At 38.9% G+C, this 18,346-nt stretch overlaps 1 long non-coding RNA gene across 2 annotated transcripts in view; it reads right to left on the reverse strand.

Annotated features, from left to right (window-relative positions):
- LOC132776120 (uncharacterized) overlaps positions 1-18,346 on the reverse strand; it is a 26,839-nt gene continuing 8,493 nt past the window's right edge. The window contains exons 1-3 of one of the 2 annotated variants that reach the window (XR_009631590.2): positions 10,351-10,411; positions 3,172-3,288; positions 1-388 (exon numbers count right to left, since the gene is read on the reverse strand). This is a non-coding gene — a long non-coding RNA (uncharacterized lncRNA). Of the gene's footprint in view, positions 389-3,171; positions 3,289-10,350; positions 10,412-18,346 lie in introns of those variants that run through there. The other variant, XR_009631589.2, reaches the window with a different exon arrangement.

Below are 18,346 nucleotides of genomic sequence, written 5' to 3' on the forward strand. Positions count from 1 at the left end.
ATAGTACACAATTTTAGCAACAATGCTACAGGTTTTGATTTTGTTTTTAATAAAGGCAGTCCATAGTCCACGTTGGTGGGATGTGTCTCATCCCAGTGATCATTGGCTAGTTCCATAAATAATAGTGAATCCCACCAGTTATTTACCAAACCAGGCATTCTTACATGTCTTCTTTTGTGCCCTTTTTTGTCCATATTACTGTCTGTTCTTTTCTGTTCTGTTCTGTTTTGTCTCTTTCTCGTTGCTGCTGCTGCTGCTGCTGCTGTTGTTGTTGTTGTGTGCCTTCAAGTTCTTTCTGTCTTATGGTGAATATGATTGGTATTTATTAATATTGTAATCTTGATTTCAGCTGTATTTTTCCCTTTTTAATTGCAAACAGCTTTTGATCCTGCAGGGGAGGAAAGCATGATATACTCTAAATTAATTAAAAATTATACCATACTATTTTTGAAGACATTATTTTTCCTATTAATTAGATTAAATTAAAAGATTACCTTATTCTTTTAATTTACAACATCCACATGATCAGGTGCCAGGGGCCACTTTTCATTAGCATTTACTTGGCATAATGCACACACTTCACTTACTCAAAGTGCTCTGCTGCATTATGAAATGAGTGTTATGTACACAACTGATGGAAGCAAATGGAACTTTTAGAGAAAACCCTGCCACAAACCCAAATGTCACCTCTATCCCTTTATCTATTCAATATTTCAGAGGCCAGTTATACCTGTAAAACATTAAAGGTAAAGGTTTCCCCTTGACATTAAGTCTAATCGTGTCCGACTCTGGGGGGCGATGCTCATCACAACATTACTGTTCATGTACTGCAGTGGTTCTCAACCTTCTTAATGCCGCGACCCCTTAGTACAGGTCCTCATGTTGTGGTGACCCCCAACCATAATGTTATCTTCATTGCTACTTCATTACTGTCATTTTGCTACTGTTATGAATCGTAATGTAAATATTTGATATGCAGGATGTATTTTCAGTCACTGGACCAAATTTGGCACAAATACCCGATACGCCCAAATCTGAATACTTCACTTCACTTCACTTTATTTCTTAATTAGTCGCTCTCCACCAAGGTGCTCTGAGTGACTTACAATTTAAAATAGCATTTCACAATATAAAAACATTCAACATAAAAACATTCAACAGTGACTATGTGGCAAATTAGATCTGATTACTTAAATGCACAACCAAACAGAATACTGGTGGGGTTGGGGGTGATTGATTTTGTCATTTGGAAATGGTGGAGTTGCTGGGATTTATAGTTCACCTACAATCAGAGAGCATTCTGAATTCCACCAATGATGGAATTGAATCAAACTTGGCACACAGAATTCCCATGACCAACAGAAAATACTGGGAAAGTCTGGTGGACATTGACCTTGAGTTTTTGGAGTTGTAGTTCACCTACATCCGGAGAACACTGTGCTCTCAAGAAATGATGGATCTGGATTAAACTTTGCACAAATACTCAATATGACCAAATGTGAACATTGGTAGAGTTTGGAGAAAATAGACTTTGCCATTTGGGAGTTGTAGTTGTTGGGATTTATAGTTCACCCACAATGAAATAGCATTCTGAACCCCACTGATAGAATTGGACAAAACTTTCCACACAGAACCCCATGACCAACAGAAAATACTATGTTTTCTGATGGTCTTTGGTGACCCCTCTGACACCCCCTCATGACCCCCACAGGGGTCCCGACCCCCAGGTTGAGAAACACTGATGTACTGTATTTGTTATTCCTCCAATTGGCAAATGAAACAATTTGCATCTTTCTGCATCCTGTTATATTTTATCCTATTTGCATAACTGGATAAATATTTGTTATATCTCAGACCTTAACTCAGTATTGCATCTGAACAGGCCCGTAGCCAGGATTTCAATTCGGGGGGGGGGGGGGGGGGAGGGCTGAGTCTGAGTGAAAGAGGGTCTATCCTAGCAAACCTTTTTTATCGTTGCCCCAATACCCCCATGCATATGGGATATATTGAGTATGGTGATCAGATCATGATATGAATAAACATAACAATTTAAATATTGCACCAGTAAGGCCTTTTCACGAACCACCATGAGAATTGGGGGGGGGGGGGGACTGAAGGTGGGGTGGAGTACTGCTGGGTGGTATGGACTTCTTCCTCTGCCAAGACAGCATTGTGCTAATAAGAATATGAACATATGAAGCTGATATATGCTTGAAAGGGCGGACTGTCTTTAACCCATCTGACCCCCACCAAAATTTAAAAGTGCATCCAGAACTGTAGTTGTATTTATCTGCACTGAATAAAGTTATTACCCATTCCATGGATTACCTATTAGTAGCAACCTTGGGAATACCCGACATACTTTCAGTTAATCCCATGCAACAAAACTCTCTGAGCTGTGACTACAAAAAAGTAAGGAGAGAGCTGGGTGATTAAAGTATACAAGAAAGAAAGAAAGAAAGAAAGAAAGAAAGAAAGAAAGAAAGAAGCAAATAAATTCTCTTAACCTGGCAATTACTTCAATTGGGCCTATTTCATATCTCCATAGAAAACTTTTTATTGATATCTCGGAACTGGGGCTTAGTTCAACAGAAGGGGAATTTTTTTTCACCATTCAATGGTGACAAATATTTCCCAACTACCTGAAATGCCTGCCAGTCTTTCTTGGCACAGAGACCTCATTCCACAGCTGGGAATTTCTCCAATACACATTAACTCCCCCCACCCCCGCATGCTAGTTCTCTCTTTCTTTATCTGGTTTATATTACAGATTGAGTGTTCAAACAGGCAGTTTTGCATTATGACATTTTATATCTCTTATTACAAAGATAAAATATGATGTTTCACAGTACCTATGTCATGCAATCATTTTTATCATTAGTCAAAAGCTACAGTAATATGCTAGTCAAAGAGGTAACTAAGGCACTGGAAGCTCATAGTTTGAATCTGAAGTACTGTAAAGACTCCCAATAGCATTAACCCTCATATTGTTTTTATACTTTTGCGTGATGCATTTGCACACCAATCAATGATCCAGAGTATTTGCAGAAAAGGACCATTTGTGTTTTTTGGGAACATGAGGACTGTGGCTGCTGTATCTGTTTTCATGCCTTGTAAACACTGAGGCAAGTTCCAACTCCATTAGGTAGCTCTAGAATCACAGTATCATACCTGATAATTCTGCTTGTATGTGTCCCATTCTTTCAAGTGTCTGCCTCTTGCGTTTGGGAGTTGTTTTTCTCTCTAAAGGTACAAACCATGTCTCACCTTTCCAGGACCCTTGAGTGCCTATATTGGAAGAATGATAGAATAAAAATAAAACAATTTTAAAAGATGCATCCTATTTGATAAATTGAAATGCCATATAAGGGCCACAAGCTATTCCAGCAGGTCAACCACCTTATAGTTGGTACAGGTACACCCTCCATCCCCCACAAGTATGTAAACATGAACAGATGTTGCCAATGAATGCGAATGCTGCATCCACACTTGCTGCCCTATATAAACAGTAGAACGGGACTCATGGCCTCCCTCAAAGAATTCCCCCATGAAACACTCCCATAAAGCAGCAGTTTTCATCTTCATGTTTGCCAGCAGGACAACTCAGAATTTTGGGGTTGCATTTATCCATTGAACCTTGAAAGACTGACTGATCACTTAGGCCCCATCCAGACAGGCCTTTGAAGCAAGACTTGTCCTGGTTTTACTGGAGACATTGAATCAGTAAAATCGGATTCATTTGGAACAAAACAGGATTTACTGGGATGGCATCTAGACCCCCGACACCCCCCCCCCCCCGGGAAAGACGGTTTTGGGGTGGGGATGGAAATCTGTGCCAAAATGGGTTTCTTAAACCTGCTTTGGCGCGGATGTTGGAGCTATCTGAAAGCACTCTTGCAGCTTCTAATAACATGGGGATGAAGTAACCCCAAATGCTCAGCTGCCCCCTCCCCATGGCAACTTTATGAATACTAGCATTTATATATTTTTTTAAAAAAATGCAAATCTATAAGCACAGGAACCTGGAGCATGACACAAAATCATCCTTCTGAGACTCTTGCAACCACAGGCAATAAAATGCCAACTCCTGGGGTAGTGCTTCTCCATTTGATTGAGAATCTTCATCAGTCATAACTCCTGATTAGATGAAAGAAATGTGTAATCGGACTTTTGTCTCACTACTCATCAAAGTGTGCCCACCACTGGTTATGCAGATATGGAGAAGCATGGCCTATGAGTGTATTCCCATGATTCCATCTTGTTTGCCTTGAATATATCAAAAGGTTTTTCATGAGTACTCCTTCTGGCAAACTATGATTATACCAAGATGCAATTTTTGTGATTGTGTTTTAATTCAATTATTTTAAAATAATGAGGCATGAATGCAACTTGCGGCACATTGATGTTAGTAAAATATAGTGCTCAAATATTGAACATGTGTGCATCACCCCTTTCTTTTTCTCATGTCAAATCCCATGTTTCATTTTAAGCTGGAATAAAACATTGAGGATGCTTCTTTAGGGCTCATTCTACAAACTCTGAAACACAGACTTCTTTAATTCGTGGTCTCTTTCTCTTGTACATATTTATTGTCAAAAATGGTCAGGAGAATCATAGCTTATTTAGTTTATTCTCTGTCAGGATAATTTTTGATGTCATTTTTTGAGTTACATCCACATGTTCCAGGTGATAGGCCTTGTAAAACACTGTGGTTGAGAAGTTTCTGCTCCTTCTCTTGAATTCATTTTTTGCTTTTTAAAAAATATGATAAGAGAACCATTCTAAACTAGCTCTGTACATTAAAATCTCATATTTTCACAATTTTTGATGTGGGAAGTAAGGGAATGTAGCTCTGCAAATGAATACATTTCCAACTGCTATTCAGAGGAACATTTCAGTTCCAGCCAATTAGAGGAATAATATCCATTTGGTGTAAAGAGGGGCAGAAGCATACTTCCAATTGTGTCTGGACAATTTTTGATTTCTTTAGAATAGATACTAATGAAGCTGGCATTATTGCAGAAGCTTGGAATTTTTCTATTCTGTCTATTCATCAGAGGTTTGATAGCACAAATATATGGGAGTTTAATGGATATGAAATTCATAAAGAATAAGCTCTTTTTATTTCTCAGCTTAAAGTGGAAAATTGTTAATGCTAATAACCATATTATCTTGGTCATGGCTTGATTTTCAGAAGTGGACAAACTCAGCATGACAATAGGGCAGAGATTGTAAGATGGAATCATGTTCCCATGAAACTAGATTGAAGCTGAATCCTCAGGACTGCTATATTCCATCCTAGTACATGTATCATGTCCTGGTTGGACCTTGTTAGCATTATTCTCAATCGTTTTAAGATGGACATAAATACTCATGGAAAGAACAGAGTTGCCCCATCGGACATCACTTTGGTCCAAAAAAACATTCCTACCATGTTCACAGTATCAGGTAATTTTTGGATCAGAAAAGTTTTTTTCTTCCTGGCATACATTTGAAATATACCTAGGTGCCTTTCTCATTCTCCTGCCATCTTTACTGTCCACCTGCATGCCTATTGGTTGGCTTGCATATGGTTCCCTTGCTGGGCTCTTTTGCCCCCATCCTTTTTTTTCTTTGCAGGCCAGGACCTCTCCATCCCAGGTGTATGTATGAATGTGTGTGTGCATGCATGTGTGCGTGCATGCATGCTTGCGCGCACGCACATCTGTTCTGAGACTTCTGAGATTTAAACATCTCCTCATTCAGTTTATGCCATGACATTTAAAGTTCTCCTCATTATATTTCCTCAAAATTAACAGGGTTTTTTTTTTCAAAAAATGAAATACTCTGAAACAGAATTTTACAAACATTTCATGTTGATGACCCACTTTTTAGACATGCATCATTTTGCAACACAGTAATTCAAAGTTACTAGCAAACCGGAAGTTAAACAAACCCCTTATAAGAGATATAGACACAAACATAATAACAAAATACGTGGGGATACACTATACCTCAGGAAAGCCCTATCTATCTATCTATCTATCTATCTATCTATCTATCTTATTCAACAACAACAGTTTTATTGATTAGCCAATTGGCCTTATCAAAAACAGACAGTGCAAACACAGCATATGTTGTATGCTGTGTTTGCACTGTCTGTTTTTGATAAGGCAATTGGCTAATCAATATTTTTTTGTTTTTGAAATAGATAGATAGATAGATAGATAGATAGGGCTTTCCTGAGGTATAGTGTGTCCCCACGTATTTTGTTATTATGTTTGTGTCTATATCTCTTATAAGGGGTTTGTTTAACTTCTGGTTTGAATTACTGTGTTGAATTAACTTTGAATTACTGTGTTGAAAAATGATGCATGTCTAAGAAGTGGGTCTGGTCCTCTTAAAATAGAATAGAAATATATAGGTACTTTATCTATCTTATTCAATAGACTCAGAGGTTTCTCGTATGACACACCTACACACTGCAGCCAACACAGTTTGGAAAGTTCTGTCCTTCAGAATGAAATAGCTAATTTGTAAACCTATTGTCCCCCTTCAAGTAGGAGAAGGGATCAATCTTAGTTTGTTCATGACTCAAAACTGGCAGGTGGGAGATGGGTAAGGCTTACTACAGGAAGGATCTCAAGAGGGTTACCTTGGCATCCACTTCCAGCAAGCATAGTGTACACATTTTTTTCTCTTCTGGTTCAGTCTATGCAGATATCAGCCTATTCAAAGATAAGGGATGCCTCCATTTCAGAAACTCTATATGTCTTAAGATATTTGAGGGCAGTCCATAACTCCCATCTCAGTTTGGGACAAAACTGGCTGAGAAGGGTAACAGAGCAGTGTTTAGCATTGTTGCTGGTCTTCAAAATCTGTTGTTTTGGAAAGTAGGAGAGCAGCCAGGTCACTTTTATAGGGTACCTTTACTGGAAGTTTTGAAGGGAAATATTTGTTCTTTTCTACTGAGCTACAATTATTTTTGAGTAAGCAGGAAAAGTTGTGGATTTTCATTCACATATTCTAAATACTTGTGTGCAATTTTTTTACAAAAAAGACACATTTGATTTGATGATGGTTATTACCTATGCTTATATATTTGCTTGTGGTTATGGAACTTGCTTTTAAAGTACAGTAGAGTCTCGCTTTCCCAACCTTCACTCATCCAGTGTTCTGTATTATCCAAGGCAGTCTGTCTCCTGCCCGGATCCACAGCTGGTTTCAATACATTGCGATATTTTGGTGATAAATTTGTAAATACAGTAATTACTGCATAACGTTATCATGTATTGAACTGCTTTTTCTGTTGATTTGTTTTGGTGCTTAATTTGTAAAACCATAATGGATTTTTGTGCTTAATCTGTAAAACCATAATGGATTTTGATGTTTAATGGGCTTTTTCTCAATCCCTTTTTATTAGCCAACATTTTTGCTTATCCAACGGTCTGCCGGCCCATTTATGTTGGATAAGCGAGACTCTACTGTAGATGCAAAATAGTGATACATCTATTTATCAAATTGTATCTGAAGGGAATCTGTGAAATATCATTAATTACCAGGCAAGGCTATTGAAGCAGGCTGTGGTTGCAGGTGGGAATGCATAATCCATCCAACTCATTGCTGTATTTCAAACATCACCCTATTCCATCTGATATTGTATAATGATTTAATGATTTAGTATGAAAAATGCAAATTTCCTTTTTGGCCTATGAGGATAATGAAAAATAGAGTACAAAGCAATGAGTTTATTAATAGTGCGACTCATTCCAAGGTTGCAATCCTATACATTCTTTCCAAGTAATGAAGCTTATGGCACATCTCTTACGCAGATTCACTTCTGAGAAATCACATATAGTAAGATATTGCACATTGCACTAAGCACAGTTAATGGGTCTAATCAAATAATCTCAAGAAATGGCATGTAGATTCTCTGACTAATCATCCCTCCTAATAAACCAGTAATGAAATAATAAATCACAATTTTGCAAATATGTTGTTTATCAAATAAGACTATGTTTTCAGCATCTCCCATGCAAATATTATCAATTATTCGGTGAGTCATGTAGGATTTACATGATCTGGTCCTGGAAAAAAAACCCCACAGTGAAACTGAGATACTGTTGTTCAAAATTTCCCACCAATGCAAGCCTTCCACGTTTTATCTGTGTCAAGTGTTTTGTGTTCTTAGGCAAAAGAATTTATGAATAATCCAGCCCCTTTCCTTTTCCATCAGGCATTTTCCGTGAATTCCACAATAAAACTTGAACTTCAATTCATAATCAACTTTTTTTTTCATGTCAGGAGTGACTTGGAAAACTGCAAGTCGTTTATGGTGTGAGAGAATTGGCCACCTACAACGACATTGCCCAGAGGACGTCCAGATGTTGCCATTCTGATGTTGCCATTCTGTGGGAGGCTTCTCTCATGTCCTGCATGAGAAGGTGGACCTAATTGTCTCACTGTTGAATATCATTTTATTAATACTCATTTTTACTGTTTGCCTAGATCTTTCCAATGCATTAGCTATTCCACTCCTGGCACCCCGCCCAAGTTTGTATCTTCTACAAACTTGATAAGGATTCCTATCCAAGTGATTACTGTCAACAGTAAAGAATACTGGCCCTAGGGCAGAACCCTCAGGAACTCTACTCAAGATTTCTTTCCAGTCTGAAGTGCAGCCATTTATGACAATACTTAGAGTATCTTTTTTGCAAGCAATTATAGATCTATCTGATGATATTTCTATCTATTCCAGTGTTTCTCAACCTGTGGGTCCCCAGGTGTTTTGGCCTACAACTCCCAGAAATCCCAGTCAGTTTACCAGCTGTTGGGATTTCTGGGAGTTGAAGGCCAAAGCATCTGGGGACCCACAGGTTGAGAACTACTGGTCTATTCTATATTTAATCAGTTTGCTATTCAAAATATTATGAGAAACCTGATCAGTTGCTTTGTTGAAATCCACTTAAATTACATCCATAATATTTCAACCATCGACTAATCTAGTGAACATACATAACATTTGGTATATCATCAATATAATTACAGCCAGACTTCTATATAACTTCTAACCTTTTCCTCTGATACTGAAGTCACATTGACTTGTTCACTATTATCTGTGGAAGTCTGTAAAATGTTCACCGTGGGTATTGGTGTCATACTGTATATATGATTATAGGCCTATGATCCCACGCTAACTGGGAATCTTGGGATTTGCAATTTGATGAAGCTTTTCCCAAAGCTGCCAATATTGTATAGGACAGAACCTTGACAGTTAAGGATGAATCATAGTGCTATACTTTTTTAGTGCAAAACTATCCAAAATATACATATAATTACAATGAATTCTACCATCTATTTATCTGTACATAGTACACATATCATTGATTTTGCGTCTGTAATATAATAATAGGGACTAAATACCCATCTGATTTTGGAAACTAATGAGGATTAGCCCTGGTTAGTATTTGGATGGGAGACCACCCTGAATATCTGGTGTTGTGTACACTTCATAGGAAAGAACTAGCAAAACTGTGTATCTTATATATTCCTTACATAAGAAAAGCATATAAAATTGATGAGGTCTCCATGAATCAGCAATGGTCTTGAGGGGACACACATGAAGGCAATATAATAATGCAGACTGTCAGATGAAAGCCCAGAGCATAACAATGTAAGAAAAGAAAATTTACTAGCAAAAAAACTCATTCCAAGTTCTCTTCAAACTAAAAAGTCAAGTTCGACAATAATCCTATGCAAAATACTTTGTAGTAGAATTCAGCTATATACTCAGAAGTGAATATTCTGTGCTCAAGTCAGTGTGGTTGTGTTCAGTAGGCTTAGTCCCAGAGAATTGTGTATAGCAATAAATGCTCAATATCTTTCTCATAAGTCTAAGTATGACATGGTTCCAGGGATTTTAGCATGATAACTGTTTTCGAGGTTCATTACACAAGGTTCTGGTAGCATGGGAGCCATATCTACAGGATTGCACATCCCAAAGCTGGAGAAACTCGTGTGTCAATAATGCAGCCGTGTCCAACAATTTTTCTCTACATGTAGAGTAAAAAGTGCTATTGAGTTGTATTATCACAAAACAGCAGCAACCTGTTGTCAGGGTGGGTTGTGAGATCAGTGTGGAATATTGTGCTCTCCTGTTCTATGTGCTACTGGTACCATACAGTGTACAGTATGTGTATAGGAACAACAGATAATATCAGAAAGATTTTAAGGAGGAAAGAACAAGACTATTAATGTGACCTTGGAGCCATCTATGGACAACGACAGCTCTTTGGCTTAAAAATGGAGATGAGCACCCCCCACCCCCCATAGCTGGACACGACTAGACTTAATGTTAGGGGAAACCTTTACCTTTACGTATTCTTTCTTACAATTTGTTCTCTGTGTTCCTTTCCATTTTAGAGATCATTCGGATGTATCTGGAAGAAACGGAAATTGTTGGATGGATCAACAGTGGCAAACCTTTTAGCTTTCTGAAAATACATCAAAGATATGCCACAGAGTCTTGAAGATATTGTGAAGGTGTGAAGAACTTTGGATGTATAAATGCCCTTGTCTACTAATGTGTCAAATGTTGGATAAAAATAGAGGGAAAAGTCACAAGGAAAGGAAATGTGTATTACATATTTATTCTGGGAGGCAGACTCAGGGCTGTGAGTGTTACTTTTAGATGTCCATTAGAAATTTCTATTTTTGGTTGGATCAAAACAAGCAAGAAAATAAGAAGGCCACATTATGCTTATTAAAAGTGTTATTGTGTTTGTTATTAAGTGCCATCAGGTTGCTATGACTTATGGTGACCTTATGAATGAGATTCCTCCAAGACATCCTGTTCACAGCCCTGTTAGGTTTTTGCAAACTCAGAGCAATGGCTACCTTGATTAATGTGGTTTTCCTCTTTTCCAGCTCCCTTTCACTTTACAGATCATGATTCTCTTTTCCAATGAATCACATTGTCTAAAGTACGTACAATAACCTCAGTTTAGTCATTTTGGCTTCTAATGGAGGTTCAGACTGAATTTGCTCTTAGCCCCATTTATTTCTCTTTGTGGCAGTCTGTGGTATCCATAGAACTCTCTATCAACCTCAATTTTCAAATGGGTTTATTATCTGCCTGTCAGTTCTTTTCACTGTCCAGCTTTCACAATCATACGTAAAAAACTATATACAGTCAAGTCTTCTAGAGCAGGACTTCTTAAACTTTTCCACTCATAACCTTTTGATCAGATAAATGTTTATGTGCTTAGGTATACAGATATATAAAATAGGCATAAAAATCAAACATTTACTGATAACAAATCAGCATTTGCAAAGCTTGCTAAACAGACTAATTTTTCTTTTTTCGAAGTAAAGCTGAAGCATTGTCTAGAGACTCCACTGCAAATACTACACAACGGATTTGTGTCCGAAACAGCCACTTTATTGTTACCAATGTTTTGCTAATTTGATGTTTATTTTTTAAAGTTACAACTTGCTATATAGGGAATGTCTGTCCTGTGTATGTAGTATATATTGGACACTGCCCTCTGCTCTTGTCTATTAGGTCCGCATCATGAGATGTGCTACTGATTTGTTATAATGATGTTATTTTGAGATGTCATTCCTGATTCATGTTGGCTCCTACTACCTTTTGGCAAATCGGGTTATCTTTTTTATTGCAAATCCACTTAATCCATCTTCATGGTTACAGAATTAATTTTTCTTTTCTCACTTTCAAATGTGATGGCAGCTGTAATGTTTTCACAGCTACATGTGTGTAGAGGCAATATTTGGACACGCAGAGATCAGGAGAGTGCCAGCAGATGTATAGTCAGTTGACCCTCAATATCCAGGAGTTTTATATCCACAGATGCAACCATTCACCACTTTGAACTACTGTGTTTCCCTGAAAATGAGACACTGTTTTATATTTATTTTTCCTCAAGAAGACACACTATGGCTTATTTTCAGGGGACATTTTATTTTATTAAGTGTTGTTTATGCATTCAGTCGCTTATGACTCTTTGTGACCTCATGGACCAGCCCACGCCAGAGCTCCCTGTTGGCTGTCACCATCCCCAGCTCCTTCAGAGTCAAGCCAGTCACTTCAAGGATACCATCCATCCATCTTGCCCTTGGTCGGCCCCTCTTCCTTTTTTCCTTACATTTCCCCCAGCATCATTGTCTTCTCTAAGTCTTCCTTTCTTCTCACGATGTGGCCAAAGTACTTCATCTTTCCTCTAATATCCAGTGAACAGCCGGGCTTCATTTCCTGATGTATGGACTCGTTGGATCTTCTTGAGGTCCAAGGCACTCTCAGAACTTTCCTCCAGCACCACAGTTCAAAAGCATCTATCTTCCTTCGCTCAGCCTTCCGTATGGTCCAGCTCTCACATCCATAGGTTACTACAAGGAATACCATTGCTTTGACTCACAAGAAGTAAAAATCTTCTGATTTCCTGGCTGCATTCTGTGTCTTAGTAATTTTTGCATTTAGAAATATTATGTATGGTACAACAATCTGCATTTATGTGATGATCTCACTGGGCTCAGTAGCAGGCTGCTTACGGAAGCTTTCCCCCTATCCCCTGGTGTTTGTGTGGTGTGAGAGAGATCCACAGACAATTGTTGGTCAGTGCTGGAGAGCATCAGCTTTACTGGTGTTTGTGGGGTGGGGGATGAGAGAAACCCTCAGACTGTTGCTGGTTGGTGCTGGGGAAGAGAGATCAACAGTGCTGAGTAAAATGGCAACCACAGCTTTACTTCTCCCCCCTGAGGAAACACAATACCTGAAGCAGAGCATCCTGCTTCTCACATCACCGAGGAGACTTTTATGTTGACTGTCTATGTCTCCCTCTATGCCTCAGCTTGCTGCACAAACAGAACGACTGGGACCTGATGGGAGTTGACCTTATATTATGTAAATGCTTAGAAATCCTGCTGTGGATTATTTTATGGGTATGTCTTATTTTAGGGAAAACAGAGTATATTTACATCCCCCCCTGCAACCCCCCCCCAAAAGAAACACCCTTGATTTTGCCATTTTACTATGTTATTGTATATAAGGGGACTTGAACATCCACAGATTTCGGCATTCATGGGGTGCCCTGGAGCCAAACCTCAGCAAATAGCAAGGGACCACTATTCGTCATATTCCTTGTTCCATCAGCTTTGAGGAGCAACCCCAAATAATCTTCTAACTGGAAGATTTTTATGGGGACCCCCTTTCACTTCCTTGGCCATTTTGGGGAAATATTCTTTTCAGGAGAAAGCAGAACTGTTATTTCTCTAAGAAAAAAGTGCAATTTTATTCAAAGTATATATTGTGCCAAATGTAAGAATGTTTAGACTCCTTTAAGCAAACTCCTATACATGTCAATCCAAACTCAGTATCCAGTGAGTTCAGTGCAGCTTGCTCCCCAGGCAATTGCTTATAGCATTGCTGCTTCGTAGTCTACTCCTATATTTGTCTAATCAGAATTCAGCTCCATGGAATTGAATCCCTTCCTCTCCCTAAAGGTACACACGATTGTAGCCTTTAGGAAGCTGAACTTTGTAGGAAGGGCAGTGGGAAGGCATATGCAGTCTAACAATTCTGTTCAAGCGTAAATCACTGTCTTGCTTAATCTGTGTCCAAGTTCTTTCTTACCATCAAAATAACGTATGTTTTACTACTTTGTTAAATGATTGTTTTCATCACAAGATGGATTCTAAAACAAGTAATTGGAAGAATACAAAGAAAAGTGAGAAACATAGCAGTGTCGGGTCAAACAGTCAGCAAATAAACCACAAAGTAATCAAACCTTGTTCGAAACAAGAAGCTCCACAGAGCAAGATCCATTATTTTTTCTAGCACAGGGACAATAGTTTTTCTCATACTTCCACTACGCCCCCTAATGGAAGAAAGGTAGATAGCTGGATATACTTTATTTCTACTTTAATATACTACTTTAGTATGCTAATGTACTATTATTTTTACCAAAAATGCATACATTCACCATTTTGGGTTATGTAAAAAAAAAAAAGAATTACTGTGCAATGTTAGTTTACTCATGACTAAACCATTCAGTATGTTGTCGAAAGCTTTCATGGTTGGAATCATTGGGTTGCTGTGAGTTTTCCAGGCTGTATGGCCATGTTCCAGAATTATTACTGAAAACTTTCATCTCATCCTCTTATGAAATGTGTTTATTCTTATCTGTATAAAGGAAATAAAATCAAAATGACTGTATAACACATTTTAAGAACCAAATGCAAGTTTTAATTAAAATATTATCATAGCAGCAACCCAATGCATGCAATTGCCTGAGAACAAATCCAGCTGAACTCTATGGGTCTTCCTTCCAAGCACATATATAATGGTTTACACTGTAAAATCAATGGCGAATAGTAACTTTTGTATTTCTGGATATCAAATAATGTAAAGAACAAGAGTTCCAATAGACTGTCACTTAGAGAAGCAGTTGGTCTGCCTTTGGAGAGCTGCATCCTGTAAGTGCTGTTATGCATTTTCTAGGACAGAGCTATTTGGGGAATGTTATTGCTCGGTACGAACATTTGTTGCTGTGTGCTTTCAAGTTATTTCTGACTTATGGCAACCTTACAGTGAGTTTATCACAGGGTTTTCTTAGCAAAATTTGATCAGAGGGGGGTTGCCTTTGCCTTTATCTGGGGCCAAGAGAGTGTAATATGCCCAAGATCATCCCTTGGCTCCAGGCAGGGCGGTAGCGAGAAAAAAATTTCAGGGAGGGTTGAAAATTTCGGGGGGGAGGGGTTGAAAATTTCAGGGGGGGGGAGTTGAAACCTGCCTCCTAGCTCACACAGAAGCAAAGAGCACAGCAGGGGGCAGAGCAGCCTTCAATAGCCTGCAGCTCCGCCCCTGTCAACCACCTCCACCAAGTCTGGCCTCCTTAATGAGAGCATTCAACACTCCCCCCCCCCCCAACTTGGTTGCTACGCTACATCAGCTATTGCTGCAAGTAATGACAGTGTGAATAAATTGTCAATATTTGCTTGAGATAGTGCTTGCAGTTCTGGAGGGACTCTTAATTTTTTTGCATCTCATAGACTTAGCATGGGGATTTGGTTAACCAGTTAAAAATCATAAGTAAACCAGGTTTATTTTTTTAACCTGAAAAATTTCAGGGGGGGGGGAGTTGAACCCCTACCCCCCCCCCTCGCTACAGGCCTGGTTCCAGGGTCATTGTTGAATACTAGTGTACCTTTATTTTATCTTGGGGAACTGGTGGTGCCCAGGTGATTTGAAAAAGTCATTGTTTGTTTTGGGAAGTATAGTAATATCTCTGGATGAAGGGTGAACTACAACTTCCATTCGGTTGGGCCATTCCCCCTCCCCATACCTCCAGTATGTTATGTTGGTCACCAGGGTTCTGTGTGCCAAATTTGGTCCAGATCAGTTCTCGGCTGTAATCAGTGCTCTCTGGACACCTGGTCATGGGGGTTCTGTGTGCCAAATGTGGTCCAGGGCCATTGTAAGTTGGGGTCACAGTGCTGTGTCTTGATGCAGGGTAAACTACAGCTTCCATCCTGTTGAGCCACTCTCCCATCACCCTCTAGTATGTTCAGTTGCTGATAATTCCTCTGTTTGATGTGTGCCATAGAAAAGGGTAGGAAAGGTTTAAGGGAGAGACAGTGCCGGGGTCATGCAAATTCCACACCAATGGAAAGGAACACTGGGGTGTTTGCCCTCACTATAACCTGCAATGTCATAGCAGGGAGTGCTTTTGGTGGCTCCTCAGCACTGTAGATTATAGGTGTTTGTGGAGGCGGGAGGCTATCTGTGTAAGTGGATACCTCCGCTACATATACACATATACATTTTCATTTTTATTATGTGTAGATAGATAGATAGATTAAAATACTTCTCTGTTTATATGTGCCTTCAAGTTGCCTACCAATATACAGCAACCCCATGAGTTTCACAGGATTTTCTTAGGCAGTTTTGCCAGTTTCTTCCATTGATATATAGCCTACAACATTTGGTATTCATTGACAGTCTCTCATCTAAGTACTAACCAGAGTTGACTCTCCTTAACTTCCAAGATCAGACAAGATCTGTATATTTAGGCCCTAATATCAAATGCCTTTATAGCAGCATGTAAATAAAATCAATGCAAATGAGTTGAACTATTTTGAAACAATAACATAAGTAATCTAAAACATAATAAATAAAATACAATTAATAAGATAACATAATTTCAAATCATGTATGTGCATTAACATTTTGAGGAAATTATTTGAGGCTCAAATGCTTTAATCATGATTCTACTTGGTACCTCAATGAAATCACAAATCAGCATTGATGCCAATCAGTCTTCCAATGGAAGGGTATGTCATAGTTGCAGTGTCACTGCTGAGAAAGCCCTCTCCCACATCCTCATACAATGTATTAAATTCATTGATGAAACACAGAAGAAAGCCCTCTAAATCCTCAGATAGGCACACAGCAAGATAATAGATATGTGAGGACAGTTGAGAAAAGGTAGGAAGATCTGCTTATCCACTAATTAGAACACATATCCACTAATTAGAACACACACATAGGCATTTGAGAACTGGCTTACAAGATATATTTTGTGCCAGCATGAACCTCATGCTTTTTACCTCCTTCCCTTTTCTTAAATACACCCCTCCCCAAAATAAGGTGACTTTCTATAAACGGACTGAAAATAACCTTATCTGAGAATGCACAGACCATGTGCCATTCTTACTGAATTAATGCAATGTTGTGTAGTGATGTGTGTGTCCATTCAAGATCCACAGTTAATTCCTTGCCTAGTCAATTTTTGTACCTGACACTTCTTCATTGTAATTCAATGGAAAGAGTGTTGTAATCTAACCAGTGAGAATGAAGATTTAAACCGAGCAGACCTGGGTTCAAATCATACTCAAAAAGGCGGCTTGGGTCAGTCAATGTAGCTCAGCCTAGCCCACATGATGTGCTGATAAAAAGAGAAGGGAAGGAGGCTGAGCTGAAACACCACAATGTTATTCAAAACCAGAAACAACTTCTCAAAATGCTTACATTATCTGTAAAATTGCCCTGGTGCATATGTAGTAATTTATTCATTTTTTGGGTTGCCCTTGCCATAAATCAGCCAATGAATTGACTCCATACAACAACATCTGATATCAGCCATCAAGCCAATGTCTTAAATCAAGAAATAGCTTCCCAAGATCTACAGAGATACAGGAACACCTCAGCAAGTGAGAGTCCAAAAGTGGCAGGTTAAAACTCGGAACCTCAATCAGTGGCTGATACCAGATGAGAAACTTCCTCCTGGGCACATGGAAGACTGGGCGACTTGGAAGGCACTGAACAGACTGTGCTCTTGTACCAAGAGACACAGAGCCAATCTTAAGGCATGGGACTATAAAGTAGAGTCCAGGACATGCAAGTGCACAGAAGAGCAAACCATGAACCACTTGCTACAGCGCAGTCTTAGCCCTGCCACATACACTATAGATGACCTTCTTATAGCAACACCAAAGGCATTCCAAGTGGTCAGCTACTGGTCAAAGTACATTTAGTATAATGCTATTTTTTTCTATAATGGTGGTTCTCAACCTGTGGGTCCCCAGATGTTTTGGCATTCAACTCTCAGAAATCCCAACAGCTGGTAAACTAACTAGGATTTCTGGGAGTTGTAGGCCAAAACACCTGGGGGACCCACAGGTTGAGAACCCCTGTTCTATACGTTATAACTGTATTCTCAATTCACTTCTGACATGATATATAAATAAACAACAGAAATAAACAGCTTCAAGCCACCTGTTAGGTCAAGGTGACCCCATTCATTTGGTAAAGTTTCCTCAGCTCAGTTCCTTTTTTAGAAATACAATGATGGAGTTTGGTTCCAGGACCCCATGGATGCTCAACTCCCATTATATTCAAGGGGTTAGAAAACAGTGCCCCTTACATAAAATAGTAAAATTTGAATTTGCTTTCTGGAACAATTTCAAGCCATGGATGGTTGAATTCCAGGATGCAGAACCCTTTGATACAGAGGGCCCATTGCATAATGTATGTCACTTGGTACCCAAATACTAACCAGGCTTGAGCATGGGTTGCTGTGAGTTTTCTGGGCTGTATGGCCATGTTCCAGAAGCATTCTCTCCTGATGTTTCACCCACATCTATGGCAGGCATCCACAGAGGTTGAGGCATCTGCTGGAAACAATGGCTATGTCTTTGTGTGATAATGTGATGTTATTTTATGTGATGTGTTTAATAATGTTTAATGTTTTATCAGGGGTGGTCAATTTTGATGTTTTATACTAATTTTTAATCAATGGCATTGAATTGCCCTGAATCCCCTTCAGGGTTGAGAAGGGCAGTATATAAATAC

The sequence above is a fragment of the Anolis sagrei genome, chromosome 5, assembly GCF_037176765.1.
Source record: "Anolis sagrei isolate rAnoSag1 chromosome 5, rAnoSag1.mat, whole genome shotgun sequence".
Lineage (NCBI taxonomy): Eukaryota > Metazoa > Chordata > Lepidosauria > Squamata > Dactyloidae > Anolis > Anolis sagrei.